This window comes from Anomaloglossus baeobatrachus, chromosome 11 (assembly GCF_048569485.1).
Source record: "Anomaloglossus baeobatrachus isolate aAnoBae1 chromosome 11, aAnoBae1.hap1, whole genome shotgun sequence".
NCBI classification, from domain to species: Eukaryota; Metazoa; Chordata; class Amphibia; order Anura; family Aromobatidae; genus Anomaloglossus; species Anomaloglossus baeobatrachus.
This window is the reverse complement of record NC_134363.1, coordinates 12789253-12809834: the sequence shown is the minus strand read 5'-3', so window position 1 is coordinate 12809834 and position 20582 is coordinate 12789253.

Genomic DNA, 20582 nt, shown 5'->3' with positions numbered 1-20582 from the left:
CACCAAGCACAATGCCGAGCCATACATCACCAAGCACAATGCTGAGCCGTACATCACCAAGCACAATGCCGAGCCATACATCACCAAGCACAATGCCGAGCCGTACATCACCAAGCACAATGCTGAGCCATACATCACCAAGCACAATGCTGAGCCGTACATCACCAAGCACAATGCTGAGCCATACATCACCAAGCACAATGCCGAGCCATACATCACCAAGCACAATGCCGAGCCGTACATCACCAAGCACAATGCCGAGCCGTACATCACCAAGCACAATGCTGAGCCATACATCACCAAGCACAATGCCGAGCCATACATCACCAAGCACAATGCTGAGCCATACATCACCAAGCACAATGCTGAGCCATACATCACCAAGCACAATGCCGAGCCTTACATCACCAAGCACAATGCTGAGCCATACATCACCAAGCACAATGCTGAGCCATACATCACCAAGCACAATGCCGAGCCATACATCACCAAGCACAATGCTGAGCCATACATCACCAAGCACAATGCCGAGCCATACATCACCAAGCACAATGCTGAGCCGTACATCACCAAGCACAATGCCGAGCCATACACCACCAAGCACAATGCAGAGCCGTACATCACCAAGCACAATGCCGAGCCGTACATCACCAAGCACAATGCCGAGCCATACATCACCAAGCACAATGCTGAGCCGTACATTACCAAGCACAATGCTGAGCTGTACATCACCAAGCACAATGCTGAGCCATACATCACCAAGCACAATGCCGAGCCGTACATCACCAAGCACAATGCCGAGCCATACATCACCAAGCACAATGCTGAGCCATACATCACCAAGCACAATGCTGAGCCGTACATCACCAAGCACAATGCTGAGCCATACATCACCAAGCACAATGCTGAGCCGTACATTACCAAGCACAATGCTGAGCCATACATCACCAAGCACAATGCCGAGCCATACATCACCAAGCAAATGCTGAGCCATACATCACCAAGCACAATGCCGAACCGTACATCACCAAGCACAATGCTGAGCCATACATCACCAAGCACAATGCCGAGCCGTACATCACCAAGCACAATGCTGAGCCATACATCACCAAGCAAATGCTGAGCCATACATCACCAAGCACAATGCCGAGCTGTACATCACCAAGCACAATGCTGAGCGGTACATCACCAAGCACAATGCTGAGCCGTACATCACCAAGCACAATACCAAGCCATACATCACCAAGCACAATGCCGAGCCGTACATCACCAAGCACAATGCCGAGCCATACATCACCAAGCACAATGCCGAGCCACACATTACCAAGCACAATGCTGAGCCATACATCACCAAGCACAATGCTGAGCCGTACATCACCAAGCACAATGCCGAGCCGTACATCACCAAGCACAATGCCGAGCCATACATCACCAAGCACAATGCCGAGCCGTACATCACCAAGCACAATGCCGAGCCGTACATCACCAAGCACAATGCTGAGCCGTATATCACCAAGCACAATGCTGAGCCATACATCACCAAGCACAATGCTGAGCCGTACATCACCAAGCACAATGCCGAGCCATACATCACCAAACACAATGCCGAGCCGTACATCACCAAGCACAATGCTGAGCCATACATCACCAAGCACAATGCCGAGCTGTACATTACCAAGCACAATGCCGAGCCATACATCACCAAGCACAATGCTGAGCCATACATCACCAAGCACAATGCCGAGCCGTACATCACCAAGCACAATGCTGAGCCATACATCACCAAGCACAATGCTGAGCCGTACATTACCAAGCACAATGCTGAGCCATACATCACCAAGCACAATGCCGAGCCATACATCACCAAGCAAATGCTGAGCCATACATCACCAAGCACAATGCCGAACCGTACATCACCAAGCACAATGCTGAGCCATACATCACCAAGCAAATGCTGAGCCATACATCACCAAGCACAATGCCGAGCTGTACATCACCAAGCACAATGCTGAGCGGTACAACACCAAGCACAATGCTGAGCCATACATCACCAAGCACAATGCCGAGCCGTACATCACCAAGCACAATGCCGAGCCGTACATCACCAAGCACAATGCCGAGCCATACATCACCAAGCACAATGCCGAGCCGTACATCACCAAGCACAATGCCGAGCCGTACATCACCAAGCACAATGCTGAGCCGTATATCACCAAGCACAATGCTGAGCCATACATCACCAAGCACAATGCCGAGCCGTACATCACCAAGCACAATGCCGAGCCGTACATCACCAAGCACAATGCCGAGCCATACACCACCAAGCACAATGCTGAGCCATACATCACTAAGCACAATGCTGAGCCGTACATCACCAAGCACAATGCCGAGCCGTACATCACCAAGCACAATGCCGAGCCGTACATCACCAAGCACAATGCCGAGCCGTACATCACCAAGCACAATGCCGAGCCGTACATCACCAAGCACAATGCCGAGCCGTACATCACCAAGCACAATGCCGAGCCATACATCACCAAGCACAATGCCGAGCCATACATCACCAAGCACAATGCCGAGCCGTACATCACCAAGCACAATGCCGAGCCGTACATCACCAAGCACAATGCTGAGCCGTACATCACCAAGCACAATGCTGAGCCATACATCACCAAGCACAATGCTGAGCTGTACATTACCAAGCACAATGCCGAGCCGTACATCACCAAGCACAATGCCGAGCCGTACATCACCAAGCACAATGCTGAGCCGTACATCACCAAGCACAATGCTGAGCCATACATCACCAAGCACAATGCTGAGCTGTACATCACCAAGCACAATGCTGAGCTGTACATCACCAAGCCCAATGCTGAGCTGTACATCACCAAGCACAATGCCGAGCTGTACATCACCAAGCGCAATGCCGAGCCATACATCACCAAGCACAATGCTGAGCCATACACCACCAAACACAATGCCGAGCCATACATCACCAAGCACAATGCCGAGCCGTACATCACCAAGCACAATGCCGAGCCGTACATCACCAATCACAATGCTGAGCCGTACATTACCAAGCACAATGCTGAGCCGTACATCACCAAGCACAATGCTGAGCCATACATCACCAAGCACAATGCTGAGCCATACATCACCAAGCACAATGCCGAGCCGTACATCACCAAGCACAATGCTGAGCCATACATCACCAAGCAAATGCTGAGCCATACATCACCAAGCACAATGCCGAACCGTACATCACCAAGCACAATGCTGAGCCATACATCACCAAGCAAATGCTGAGCCATACATCAGCAAGCACAATGCCGAGCTGTACATCACCAAGCACAATGCTGAGCGGTACATCACCAAGCACAATGCTGAGCCATACATCACCAAGCACAATGCCGAGCCGTGCATCACCAAGCACAATGCCGAGCCGTACATCACCAAGCACAATGCCGAGCCATACATCACCAAGCACAATGCCGAGCCATACATCACCAAGCACAATGCCGAGCCATACATCACCAAGCACAATGCTGAGCTGTACATTACCAAGCACAATGCTGAGCCGTATATCACCAAGCACAATCCTGAGCTGTACATCACCAAGCACAATGCTGAGCTGTACATCACCAAGCACAATGCTGAGCTGTACATCACCAAGCGCAATGCCGAGCCATACATCACCAAGCACAATGCCGAGCCGTACATCACCAAGCACAATGCCGAGCCGTACATCACCAAGCACAATGCCGAGCCGTACATCACCAAGCACAATGCTGAGCCGTACATCACCAAGCACAATGCCGAACCGTACATCACCAAGCACAATGCCGAGCCATACATCACCAAGCACAATGCCGAACCGTACATCACCAAGCACAATGCCGAGCCATACATCACCAAGCACAATGCCGAACCGTACATCACCAAGCACAATGCCGAGCCGTACATCACCAAGCACAATGCTGAGCCGTACATCACCAAGCACAATGCTGAGCCGTACATCTCCAAGCACAATGCCGAGCCCTACATCACCAAGCACAATGCCGAACCGTACATCACCAAGCACAATGCCGAGCCGTACATCACCAAGCACAATGACGTGCCATACATCACCAAGCACAATGCCGAGCCGTACATCACCAAGCACAATGCCGAGCCGTACATCACCAAGCACAATGCCGAGCCGTACATCACCAAGCACAATGCCGAGCCGTACATCACCAAGCACAATGCCGAGCCGTACATCACCAAGCACAATGCCGAGCCGTACATCACCAAGCACAATGCTGAGCCATACACCACCAAACACAATGCCGAGCCATACATCACCAAGCACAATGCCGAGCCGTACATCACCAAGCACAATGCCGAGCCGTACATCACCAATCACAATGCTGAGCCGTACATTACCAAGCACAATGCTGAGCCGTACATCACCAAGCACAATGCTGAGCCATACATCACCAAGCACAATGCTGAGCCATACATCACCAAGCACAATGCCGAGCCGTACATCACCAAGCACAATGCTGAGCCATACATCACCAAGCAAATGCTGAGTTATACATCACCAAGCACAATGCCGAGCCATACATCACCAAGCACAATGCCGAGCCGTACATCACCAAGCACAATGCCGAGCCGTACATCACCAAGCACAATGCCGAACCGTACATCACCAAGCACAATGCCGAGCCATACATCACCAAGCACAATGCCGAACCGTACATCACCAAGCACAATGCCGAGCCATACATCACCAAGCACAATGCCGAACCGTACATCACCAAGCACAATGCCGAGCCATACATCACCAAGCACAATGCCGAACCGTACATCACCAAGCACAATGCCGAGCCGTACATCACCAAGCACAATGCTGAGCCGTACATCACCAAGCACAATGCTGAGCCGTACATCTCCAAGCACAATGCCGAGCCCTACATCACCAAGCACAATGCCGAACCGTACATCACCAAGCACAATGCCGAGCCGTACATCACCAAGCACAATGACGTGCCATACATCACCAAGCACAATGCCGAGCCGTACATCACCAAGCACAATGCCGAGCCGTACATCACCAAGCACAATGCCGAGCCGTACATCACCAAGCACAATGCCGAGCCGTACATCACCAAGCACAATGCCGAGCCGTACATCACCAAGCACAATGCCGAGCCGTACATCACCAAGCACAATGCTGAGCCGTACATCACCAAGCACAATGCTGAGCCGTACATCTCCAAGCACAATTCCAAGCCCTACATCACCAAGCACAATGCCGAACCGTACATCACCAAGCACAATGCCGAGCCGTACATCACCAAGCACAATGACGTGCCATACATCACCAAGCACAATGCCGAGCCGTACATCACCAAGCACAATGCCGAGCCGTACATTACCAAGCACAATGCTGAGCTGTACATTACCAAGCACAATGCTGAGCCGTATATCACCAAGCACAATGCTGAGCTGTACATCACCAAGCACAATGCTGAGCTGTACATCACCAAGCACAATGCTGAGCTGTACATCACCAAGCGCAATGCCGAGCCATACATCACCAAGCACAATGCCGAGCCGTACATCACCAAGCACAATGCCGAGCCGTACATCACCAAGCACAATGCCGAGCCGTACATCACCAAGCACAATGCCGAGCCGTACATCACCAAGCACAATGCCGAACCGTACATCACCAAGCACAATGCCGAGCCATACATCACCAAGCACAATGCCGAACCGTACATCACCAAGCACAATGCCGAGCCATACATCACCAAGCACAATGCCGAACCGTACATCACCAAGCACAATGCCGAGCCGTACATCACCAAGCACAATGCTGAGCCGTACATCACCAAGCACAATGCTGAGCCGTACATCTCCAAGCACAATGCCGAGCCCTACATCACCAAGCACAATGCCGAACCGTACATCACCAAGCACAATGCCGAGCCGTACATCACCAAGCACAATGACGTGCCATACATCACCAAGCACAATGCCGAGCCGTACATCACCAAGCACAATGCCGAGCCGTACATCACCAAGCACAATGCCGAGCCGTACATCACCAAGCACAATGCCGAGCCGTACATCACCAAGCACAATGCCGAGCCGTACATCACCAAGCACAATGCCGAGCCGTACATCACCAAGCACAATGCTGAGCCGTACATCACCAAGCACAATGCTGAGCCGTACATCTCCAAGCACAATTCCGAGCCCTACATCACCAAGCACAATGCCGAACCGTACATCACCAAGCACAATGCCGAGCCGTACATCACCAAGCACAATGACGTGCCATACATCACCAAGCACAATGCCGAGCCGTACATCACCAAGCACAATGCCGAGCCGTACATTACCAAGCACAATGCCGAGCCGTACATCACCAAGCACAATGCTGAGCCATACATCACCAAGCACAATGCCGAGCCATACATCACCAAGCACAATGCCGAGCCGTACATCACCAAGCACAATGCTGAGCCGTACATCACCAAGCACAATGCTGAGCCATACATCACCAAGCACAATGCTGAGCCATACATCACCAAGCACAATGCTGAACCGTACATCACCGAGCACAATGCCGAGCCGTACATCACCAAGCACAATGCCGAGCCGTACATTACCAAGCACAATGCCGAGCCGTACATCACCAAGCACAATGCCGAGCCATACATCACCAAGCACAATGCTGAGCCATACATCACCAAGCACAATGCTGAACCGTACATCACCGAGCACAATGCCGAGCCGTACATCACCAAGCACAATGCCGAGCCGTACATCACCAAGCACAATGCCGAGCCATACATCAGCAAGCACAATGCCGAGCCGTACATCACCAAGCACAATGCCGAGCCATACATCACCAAGCACAATGCTGAGCTGTACATCACCAAGCACAATGCTGAGCCATACATCACCAAGCACAATGCTGAGCCATACATCACGAAGCACAATGCCGAGCCATACATCACCAAGCACAATGCCGAGCCGTACATCACCAACCACAATGCCGAGCCGTACATCACCAAGCACAATGCCGAGCCGTACATCACCAAGCACAATGCCGAGCCGTACATCACCAAGCACAATGCCGAGCCATACATCACCAAGCACAATGCTGAGCCGTACATCACCAAACACAATGCCGAGCCGTACATCACCAGCACAATGCCGAGCCGTACATCACCAAGCACCATGCCGAGCCGTACATCACCAAGCACAATGCCGAGCCGTATATCACCAAGCAAATGGTGAACCGTACATCACCAATCACAATGCTGAGCCACACATCACCAAGCACAATGCCGAGCCGTACATCACCAAGCACAATGCTGAGCCGTACATCACCAAGCACAATGCCGAGCCAAACATCACCAAGCACAATGCCGAGCCAAACATCACCAAGAACAATGCCGAGCCATACATCACCAAGCACAATGCTGAGAATCAGAAGGAGTGGTGTATGTCCACCACTACTGGACTCTGGAGGAGACGTGTTCTGTGCAGTGATGGATCATACTTCTTTATCTGCATCCGATGGAGGAGTCTGGGTTTTGGAGAATGTTAGTGTCGCAGCTTCAGCTTTGTAGGAACAGTGCCCAGATATTACATACAGCACAGATATTATACACATTGCCCAGATAGTACATAAAGTGCCCAGATAATACACACACTGCCTAGATAATACACACAGTGCCCAGATAATACACGCAGTGCCGAGATAATAAACGCAGTGCCCAGATAATACACACAGTGCCCAGATAATACACGCAGTGCCCAGATAATACACGCAGTGCCCAGATAATACACGCAGTGCCCAGATAATACACGCAGTGCCAAGATAATACACTCAGTGCCCAGATAATACACGCAGTGCCCAGATAATACACGCAGTGCCCAGATAATACACACAGTGCCGAGATAATACACGCAGTGCCCAGATAATACACGCAGTGCCCAGATAATACACGCAGTGCCCAGATAATACACGCAGTGCCCAGATAATACACACAGTGCCCAGATAATACACACAGTGCCGAGATAATAAATGCAGTGCCCAGATAATACACGCAGTGCCCAGATAATACACACAGTGCCCAGATAATACACACAGTGCCCAGATAATACACACAGTGCCCAAATAATACACGCAGTGCCCAGATAATACACACAGTGCCCAGATAATACACACAGTGCCCAGATAATACACACAGTGCCCAAATAATACACGCAGTGCCCAGATAATACACGCAGTGCCCAGATAATACACGCAGTGCCCAGATAATACACGCAGAGCCAAGATAATACACGCAGTGCCCAGATAATACACGCAGTGCTCAGATAATACACTCAGTGCCCAGATAATACACACAGTGCCCAGATAATACACACAGTGCCCAGATAATACACGCAGTGCCCAGATAATGAACCCAGTATCCAGATAATACACACAGTGCCCAGATAATACACACAGTGCCCAGATAATACACACAGTGCCCAGATAATACACACAGTATCCAGATAATACACACAGTATCCAGATAATACACTCAGTATCCAGATAATACACACAGTGCCCAGATAATACACACAGTGCCCAAATAATACACGCAGTGCCCAGATAATACACACAGTGCCCAGATAATACACACAGTGCCCAGATAATACACACAGTGCCCAAATAATACACGCAGTGCCCAGATAATACACGCAGTGCCCAGATAATACACGCAGTGCCCAGATAATACACGCAGAGCCAAGATAATACACGCAGTGCCCAGATAATACACGCAGTGCTCAGATAATACACTCAGTGCCCAGATAATACACACAGTGCCCAGATAATACACACAGTGCCCAGATAATACACGCAGTGCCCAGATAATGAACCCAGTATCCAGATAATACACACAGTGCCCAGATAATACACACAGTGCCCAGATAATACACACAGTGTCCAGATAATACACACAGTATCCAGATAATACACACAGTATCCAGATAATACACTCAGTATCCAGACAATACACACAGTGTTCAGATAATGCACGCAGTGACCAGATAATACACGCAGTGCCCAGATAATACACGCAGTGCCCAGATAATACACGCAGTGCCCAGATAATACACGCAGTGCCCAGATAATACACACAGTGTCCAGATAATACACACAGTGTCCAGATAATACACGCAGTGCCCAGATAATACACGCAGTGCCCAGATAATACACGCAGTGCCCAGATAATACACACAGTGCCCAGATAATACACACAGTGCCCAGATAATAAATGCAGGGCCCAGATAATACACGCAGTGCCCAGATAATAAATGCAGGGCCCAGATAATAAATGCAGTGCCCAGATAATACACGCAGTGCCCAGATAATAAATGCAGGGCCCAGATAATAAATGCAGTGCCCAGATAATAGAAGCAGAGCCCAGATAATACAAGCAGTGCCCAGATAATACACACAGTGCCCAGATAATACACGCAGTGCCCAGATAATAAATGCAGGGCCCAGATAATAAATGCAGTGCCCAGATAATAGAAGCAGAGCCCAGATAATACACACAGTGCCCAGATAATACACACAGTGCCCAGATAATACACACAGTGCCCAGATAATACACACAGTGCCCAGATAATGCACCCAGTATCCAGATAATACACACAGTATCCAGATAACACACACAGTACCCAGATAATAAACACAGTGCCCAGATAATACACACAGTATCCAGATAATACACACAGTATCCAGATAATACACACAGTATCCAGATAATACACACAGTATCCAGATAATACACACAGTGTCCAGATAATACACACAGTGTCCAGATAATGCACACAGTGTCCAGATAATGCACACAGTGACCAGATAATACACGCAGTGCCCAGATAATACACGCAGTGCCCAGATAATACACGCAGTGCCCAGATAATACACACAGTATCCAGATAATACACACAGTGTCCAGATAATACACACAGTATCCAGATAATACACACAGTATCCAGATAATACACACAGTGTCCAGATAATACACACAGTGTCCAGATAATGCACACAGTGTCCAGATAATGCACACAGTGACCAGATAATACACGCAGTGCCCAGATAATACACGCAGTGCCCAGATAATACACGCAGTGCCCAGATAATACACACAGTATCCAGATAATACACACAGTATCCAGATAATACACACAGTGCGCAGATAATGCACACAGTGACCAGATAATACACGCAGTGCCCAGATAATACACGCAGTGCCCAGATAATACACGCAGTGCCCAGAGAATACACGCAGTGCCCAGATAATACACACAGTGTCCAGATAATACACACAGTGCCCAGATAATACACACAGTATCCAGATAATACACACAGTGTCCAGATAATACACACAGTATCCAGATAATACACGCAGTGCCCAGATAATACACACAGTGTCCAGATAATACACACAGTGCCCAGATAATACACACAGTGCCCAGATAATACACACAGGGCCCAGATAATACACACAGTGCCCAGATAATACAAGCAGTGCCCAGATAATACACACAGTGCCCAGATAATACACACAGTGCCCAGATAATACACACAGTGCCCAGATAATACACACAGTGCCCAGATAATACACACAGGGCCCAGATAATACACACAGTGCCCAGATAATACAAGCAGTGCCCAGATAATACACACAGTGCCCAGATAATACACACAGTGCCCAGATAATACACACAGTATCCAGATAATACACACAGTGCCCAGATAATACACACAGTGCCCAGATAATACAAGCAGTGCCCAGATAATACACACAGTGCCCAGATAATACACACAGTGCCCAGATAATACACACAGTGCCCAGATAATACACACAGTGCCCAGATAATACACACAGTATCCAGATAATACACACAGTGCCCAGATAATACACGCAGTGCCCAGATAATACACACAGTGCCCAGATAATACACACAGTGCCCAGATAATACACACAGTGCCCAGATAATACACACAGTGCCCAGATAATACACACAGGGCCCAGATAATACACACAGTGCCCAGATAATACAAGCAGTGCCCAGATAATACACACAGTGCCCAGATAATACACACAGTGCCCAGATAATACACACAGTATCCAGATAATACACACAGTGCCCAGATAATACACACAGTGCCCAGATAATACACACAGTGCCCAGATAATACACACAGTGCCCAGATAATACACACAGGGCCCAGATAATACACACAGTGCCCAGATAATACAAGCAGTGCCCAGATAATACACACAGTGCCCAGATAATACACACAGTGCCCAGATAATACACACAGTGCCCAGATAATACACACAGTATCCAGATAATACACACAGTGCCCAGATAATACACGCAGTGCCCAGATAATACACACAGTGCCCAGATAATACACACAGTGCCCAGATAATACACACAGTATCCAGATAATACACACAGTGCCCAGATAATACACGCAGTGCCCAGATAATACACACAGTGCCCAGATAATACACACAGTGCCCCGATAATACACACAGTATCCAGATAATACACACAGTGCCCAGATAATACACGCAGTGCCCAGATAATACACACAGTGCCCAGATAATACACACAGTGCCCAGATAATACACACAGTGCCCAGATAATACACACAGTGCCCAGATAATACACACAGGGCCCAGATAATACACACAGTGCCCAGATAATACAAGCAGTGCCCAGATAATACACACAGTGCCCAGATAATACACACAGTGCCCAGATAATACACACAGTATCCAGATAATACACACAGTGCCCAGATAATACACACAGTGCCCAGATAATACACACAGTGCCCAGATAATACACACAGTGCCCAGATAATACACACAGTATCCAGATAATACACGCAGTGCCCAGATAATACACACAGTGTCCAGATAATACACACAGTGCCCAGATAATACACACAGTGCCCAGATAATACACACAGGGCCCAGATAATACACACAGTGCCCAGATAATACACGCAGTGCCCAGATAATACAAGCAGTGCCCAGATAATACACACAGTGCCCAGATAATACACACAGTGCCCAGATAATACACACAGTATCCAGATAATACACACAGTGCCCAGATAATACACACAGTGCCCAGATAACACACACAGTGCCCAGATAATACACACAGTGCCAAGATAATACACACAGTATCCAGATAATACACACAGTGCCCAGATAATACACACAGTGCCCAGATAATACACACAGTGCCCAGATAATACACACAGTATCCAGATAATACACACAGTGCCCAGATAATACACACAGGGCCCAGATAATAAACGCAGTGCCCAGATAATACAAGCAGTGCCCAGATAATACACACAGTGCCCAGATAATACACACAGTGCCCAGATAATACACACAGTGCCAAGATAATACACACAGTGCCCAGATAATACACACAGTGCCCAGATAATACACACAGTATCCAGATAATACACACAGTGCCCAGATAATACACACAGTGCCCAGATAATACACACAGTGCCCAGATAATACACACAGTATCCAGATAATACACACAGTGCCCAGATAATACACACAGGGCCCAGATAATAAACGCAGTGCCCAGATAATACAAGCAGTGCCCAGATAATACACACAGTGCCCAGATAATACACACAGTGCCCAGATAATACACACAGTGCCCAGATAATACACACAGTGCCCAGATAATACACACAGTGCCCAGATAATACACACAGTGCCGAGATAATACACGCAGTGCCCAGATAATACACGCAGTCCCCAGATAATACACGCAGTGCCCAGATAATACACACAGTGCCCAGATAATACAAGCAGTGCCCAGATAATACAAGCAGTGCCCAGATAATAGAAGCAGTGAATAGATAATACAAGCAGTGCCCAGATAATACAAGCAGTGCCCAGATAATATACACAGTGCCCAGATAATATACACAGTGCCCAGATAATACACACAGTGCCCAGATAATACAAGAAGTGTCCAGATAATACACACAGTGCCCAGATAATACACACAGTACCCAGATAATACACGCAGTGCCCAGATAATACACGCTGTGCCCAGATAATACACGCAGTGCCAAGATAATACAAACAGTGCCCAGCTAATACACACAGTGTCCAGATAATACACGCAGTGCCCAGATAATACACACAGTGCCCAGATAATACACGCAGTGCCCAGATAATACACACAGTGCCCAGATAATACACGCAGTGCCCAGATAATACACACAGTGCCGAGATAATAAACGCAGTGCCCAGATAATACACGCAGTGCCCAGATAATACACGCAGTGCCCAGATAATACACACAGTGCCCAGATAATACACACAGTGCCCAGATAATACACGCAGTGCCCAGATAACACACACAGTGCCCAGATAATACAAGCAGTGCCCAGATAATACACACAGTTCCCAGATAATACAAGCAGTGCCCAGATAATACATGCAGTGCCCAGATAATACACGCAGTGCCCAGATAATACAACCTGTGCCCAGATAATACACACAGTGCCCAGATAATACACACAGTGCCCAGATAATACACACAGTGCCCAGATAATACAATCAGTGCCCAGATAATACACACAGTGCCCAGATAAAACACACAGTGCCCAGATAATACACGCAGTGCCCAGATAATACACACAGTGCCCAGATAATACACACAATGCCCAGATAACACACACAGTGCCCAGATAATACAATCAGTGCCCAGATAATACACACAGTTCCCAGATAATACAAGCAGTGCCCAGATAATACATGCAGTGCCCAGATAATACACGCAGTGCCCAGATAATATACACAGTGCCCAGATAATACAAGCAGTGCCCATATAATACACGCAGTGCCCAGATAATACACGCAGTGCCCAGATAATACACACAGTGCCCAGATAATACATGCAGTGCCCAGATAATACATGCAGTGCCCAGATAACACAAGCAGTGCCCAGATAATATACACAGTGCCCAGATAATACACACAGTGCCCAGATAATACACACAGTGCCCAGATAATACACGCAGTGCCCAGATAATACACACAGTGCCCAGATAATACAAGCAGTGCCTAGATAATACAAGGAGTGCCCAGATAATACAAGCAGTGAAGAGATAATACAAGCAGTGCCCAGATAATACAAGCAGTGCCCAGATAATATACACAGTGCCCAGATAATATACACAGTGCCCAGATAATACAAGCAGTGCCCAGATAATACTCACAGTGCCCAGATAATACAAGCAGTGCCCAGATAATACAAGCAGTGCCCAGATAATACACACAGTGCCCAGATAATACACACAGTGCCCAGATAATACACACAGTACCCAGATAATACACACAGTGCCCAGATAATACAAGAAGTGTCCAGATAATACACACAGTGCCCAGATAATACACACAGTACCCAGATAATACACGCAGTGCCCAGATAATACACGCTGTGCCCAGATAATACACGCAGTGCCAAGATAATACAAACAGTGCCCAGCTAATACACACAGTGTCCAGATAATACACGCAGTGCCCAGATAATACACACAGTGCCCAGATAATACACGCAGTGCCCAGATAATACACACAGTGCCCAGATAATACACGCAGTGCCCAGATAATACACACAGTGCCGAGATAATAAACGCAGTGCCCAGATAATACACGCAGTGCCCAGATAATACAATCAGTGCCCAGATAATACACACAGTGCCCAGATAATACACGCAGTGCCCAGATAATACACACAGTGCCCAGATAATACACGCAGTGCCCAGATAACACACACAGTGCCCAGATAATACAAGCAGTGCCCAGATAATACACACAGTTCCCAGATAATACAAGCAGTGCCCAGATAATACATGCAGTGCCCAGATAATACACGCAGTGCCCAGATAATACAACCTGTGCCCAGATAATACACACAGTGCCCAGATAATACACACAGTGCCCAGATAATACACACAGTGCCCAGATAATACAATCAGTGCCCAGATAATACAATCAGTGCCCAGATAATACACACAGTGCCCAGATAATACACACAGTGCCCAGATAATACACGCAGTGCCCAGATAATACACACAGTGCCCAGATAATACACACAATGCCCAGATAACACACACAGTGCCCAGATAATACAATCAGTGCCCAGATAATACACACAGTTCCCAGATAATACAAGCAGTGCCCAGATAATACATGCAGTGCCCAGATAATACACGCAGTGCCCAGATAATATACACAGTGCCCAGATAATACAAGCAGTGCCCATATAATACACGCAGTGCCCAGATAATACACGCAGTGCCCAGATAATACACACAGTGCCCAGATAATACATGCAGTGCCCAGATAATACATGCAGTGCCCAGATAACACAAGCAGTGCCCAGATAATATACACAGTGCCCAGATAATACACACAGTGCCCAGATAATACACACAGTGCCCAGATAATACATGCAGTGCCCAGATAATACACACAGTGCCCAGATAATACAAGCAGTGCCTAGATAATACAAGGAGTGCCCAGATAATACAAGCAGTGAAGAGATAATACAAGCAGTGCCCAGATAATACAAGCAGTGCCCAGATAATATACACAGTGCCCAGATAATATACACAGTGCCCAGATAATACAAGCAGTGCCCAGATAATACTCACAGTGCCCAGATAATACAAGCAGTGCCCAGATAATACAAGCAGTGCCCAGATAATACACACAGTGCCCAGATAATACACACAGTGCCCAGATAATACACACAGTACCCAGATAATACACACAGTGCCCAGATAATACAAGAAGTGTCCAGATAATACACACAGTGCCCAGATATTTCACACAGTACCCAGATAATACACGCAGTGCCCAGATAATACACGCAGTGCCCAGATAATACACGCAGTGCCAAGATAATACAAGCAGTGCCCAGCTAATACACACAGTGTCCAGATAATACACGCAGTGCCCAGATAATACACACAGTGCCCAGATAATACACGCAGTGCCCAGATAATACACGCAGTGCCCAGATAATACACACAGTGCCAAGATAATAAACGCAGTGCCCAGATAATACACGCAGTGCCCAGATAATACACGCAGTGCCCAGATAACACACACAGTGCCGAGATAATAAACGCAGTGCCCAGGTAATACACGCAGTGCCCAGATAATACACGCAGTGCCCAGATAATACACACAGTGCCCAGATAATACACACAGTGCCCAGATAATACACGCAGTGCCCAGATAACACACACAGTGCCCAGATAATACAAGCAGTGCCCAGATAATACACGCAGTGCCCAGATAATACAACCTGTGCCCAGATAATACACACAGTGCCCAGATAATACACACAGTGCCCAGATAATACACGCAGTGCCCAGATAACACACACAGTGCCCAGATAATACACACAGTGCCCAGATAATACACGCAGTGCCCAGATAATACACGCAGTGCCCAGATAACACACACAGTGCCCAGATAATACAAGCAGTGCCCAGATAATACACACAGTTCCCAGATAATACAAGCAGTGCCCAGATAATACATGCAGTGCCCAGATAATACACGCAGTGCGCAGATAATACAACCTGTGCCCAGATAATACACACAGTGCCCAGATAATACACACAGTGCCCAGATAATACACACAGTGCCCAGATAATACAATCAGTGCCCAGATAATACACACAGTGCCCAGATAATACACACAGTGCCCAGATAATACACACAGTGCCCAGATAACACACACAGTGCCCAGATAATACAATCAGTGCCCAGATAATACACACAGTTCCCAGATAATACAAGCAGTGCCCAGATAATACATGCAGTGCCCAGATAATACACGCAGTGCCCAGATAATACAACCTGTGCCCAGATAATACACACAGTGCCCAGATAATACACACAGTGTCCGGATAATACACAGTGTCCAGATAATACACACAGTACCCAGATAATACACGCAGTGCCCAGATAATAAATGCAGTGCCCAGATAATACACACAGTGCCCAGATAATACACACAGTGCCCAGATAATATACACAGTGCCCAGATAATACACACAGTGCCCAGATAATACACACAGTGCCCAGATAATACACACAGTGCGCAGATAATACACGCAGTGCCCAGATAATACACGCAGTGCCCAGATAACACACACAGTGCCCAGATAATACAAGCAGTGCCCAGATAATACACACAGTTCCCAGATAATACAAGCAGTGCCCAGATAATACATGCAGTGCCCAGATAATACACGCAGTGCCCAGATAATACAACCTGTGCCCAGATAATACACACAGTGCCCAGATAATACAACCTGTGCCCAGATAATACACACAGTGCCCAGGTAATACAACCTGTGCCCAGATAATACACACAGTGCCCAGATAATACATAGTGTCCAGATAAGACACGCAGTGCCCAGATAAGACACGCAGTGCCCAGATAATACACACAGTGCCCAGATAATACACACAGTGCCCAGATAATACACGCAGTGCCCAGATAACACACACAGTGCCCAGATAATACAATCAGTGCCCAGATAATACACACAGTTCCCAGATAATACAAGCAGTGCCCAGATAATACACGCAGTGCCCAGATAATACAACCTGTGCCCAGATAATACACACAGTGCCCAGATAATACACACCGTGTCCGGATAATACACACAGTACCCAGATAATACACGCAGTGCCCAGATAATAAATGCAGTGCCCAGATAATACACACAGTACCCAGAAAATACACGCAGTGCCCAGATAATAAATGCAGTGCCCAGATAATAAATGCAGTGCCCAGATAATACACACAGTACCCAGATAATACACGCAGTGCCCAGATAATAAATACAGTGCCCAGATAATACACACAGTACCCAGATAATACACGCAGTGCCCAGATAATAAATGCAGTGCCCAGATAATACACACAGTATCCAGATAATACACACAGTGCCCAGATAATACACACAGTGCCCAGATAATACACACAGTGCCCAGATAATACACACAGTATCCAGATAATACACACAGTGCCCAGATAATACAAGCAGTGCCCAGATAATACACACAGTGCCCAGATAATACACACAGTGCCCAGATAATACACACAGTGCCCAGATAATACACACAGTATCCAGATAATACACACAGTGCCCAGATAATACACACAGTGCCCAGATAATACACACAGTGCCCAGATAATACACACAGTGCCCAGATAATACACACAGTGCCCAGATAATACACACAGTGCCCAGATAATACACACAGTGCCCAGATAATACACACAGGGCCCAGATAATACACACAGTGCCCAGATAATACAAGCAGTGCCCAGATAATACACACAGTGCCCAGATAATACACACAGTGCCCAGATAATACACACAGTATCCAGATAATACACACAGTGCCCAGATAATACACACAGTGCCCAGATAATACACACAGTGCCCAGATAATACACACAGTGCCCAGATAATACACACAGGGCCCAGATAATACACACAGTGCCCAGATAATACAAGCAGTGCCCAGATAATACACACAGTGCCCAGATAATACACACAGTGCCCAGATAATACACACAGTGCCCAGATAATACACACAGTATCCAGATAATACACACAGTGCCCAGATAATACACGCAGTGCCCAGATAATACACACAGTGCCCAGATAATACACACAGTGCCCAGATAATACACACAGTATCCAGATAATACACACAGTGCCCAGATAATACACGCAGTGCCCAGATAATACACACAGTGCCCAGATAATACACACAGTGCCCCGATAATACACACAGTATCCAGATAATACACACAGTGCCCAGATAATACACGCAGTGCCCAGATAATACACACAGTGCCCAGATAATACACACAGTGCCCAGATAATACACACAGTGCCCAGATAATACACACAGTGCCCAGATAATACACACAGGGCCCAGATAATACACACAGTGCCCAGATAATACAAGCAGTGCCCAGATAATACACACAGTGCCCAGATAATACACACAGTTCCCAGATAATACACACAGTATCCAGATAATACACACAGTGCCCAGATAATACACACAGTGCCCAGATAATACACACAGTGCCCAGATAATACACACAGTGCCCAGATAATACACACAGTATCCAGATAATACACGCAGTGCCCAGATAATACACGCAGTGTCCAGATAATACACACAGTGCCCAGATAATACACACAGTGCCCAGATAATACACACAGGGCCCAGATAATACACACAGTGCCCAGATAATACACGCAGTGCCCAGATAATACAAGCAGTGCCCAGATAATACACACAGTGCCCAGATAATACACACAGTGCCCAGATAATACACACAGTATCCAGATAATACACACAGTGCCCAGATAATACACACAGTGCCCAGATAACACACACAGTGCCCAGATAATACACACAGTGCCAAGATAATACACACAGTATCCAGATAATACACACAGTGCCCAGATAATACACACAGTGCCCAGATAATACACACAGTGCCCAGATAATACACACAGTATCCAGATAATACACACAGTGCCCAGATAATACACACAGGGCCCAGATAATAAACGCAGTGCCCAGATAATACAAGCAGTGCCCAGATAATACACACACTGCCCAGATAATACACACAGTGCCCAGATAATACACACAGTGCCCAGATAATACACACAGTGCCCAGATAATACACACAGTATCCAGATAATACACACAGTGCCCAGATAATACACACAGTGCCCAGATAATACACACAGTGCCCAGATAATACACACAGTATCCAGATAATACACACAGTGCCCAGATAATACACACAGGGCCCAGATAATAAACGCAGTGCCCAGATAATACAAGCAGTGCCCAGATAATACACACAGTGCCCAGATAATACACACAGTGCCCAGATAATACACACAGTGCCCAGATAATACACACAGTGCCCAGATAATACACACAGTGCCCAGATAATACACACAGTGCCGAGATAATACACGCAGTGCCCAGATAATACACGCAGTCCCCAGATAATACACGCAGTGCCCAGATAATACACACAGTGCCCAGATAATACAAGCAGTGCCCAGATAATACAAGCAGTGCCCAGATAATAGAAGCAGTGAATAGATAATACAAGCAGTGCCCAGATAATACAAGCAGTGCCCAGATAATATACACAGTGCCCAGATAATATACACAGTGCCCAGATAATACACACAGTGCCCAGATAATACAAGAAGTGTCCAGATAATACACACAGTGCCCAGATAATACACACAGTACCCAGATAATACACGCAGTGCCCAGATAATACACGCTGTGCCCAGATAATACACGCAGTGCCAAGATAATACAAACAGTGCCCAGCTAATACACACAGTGTCCAGA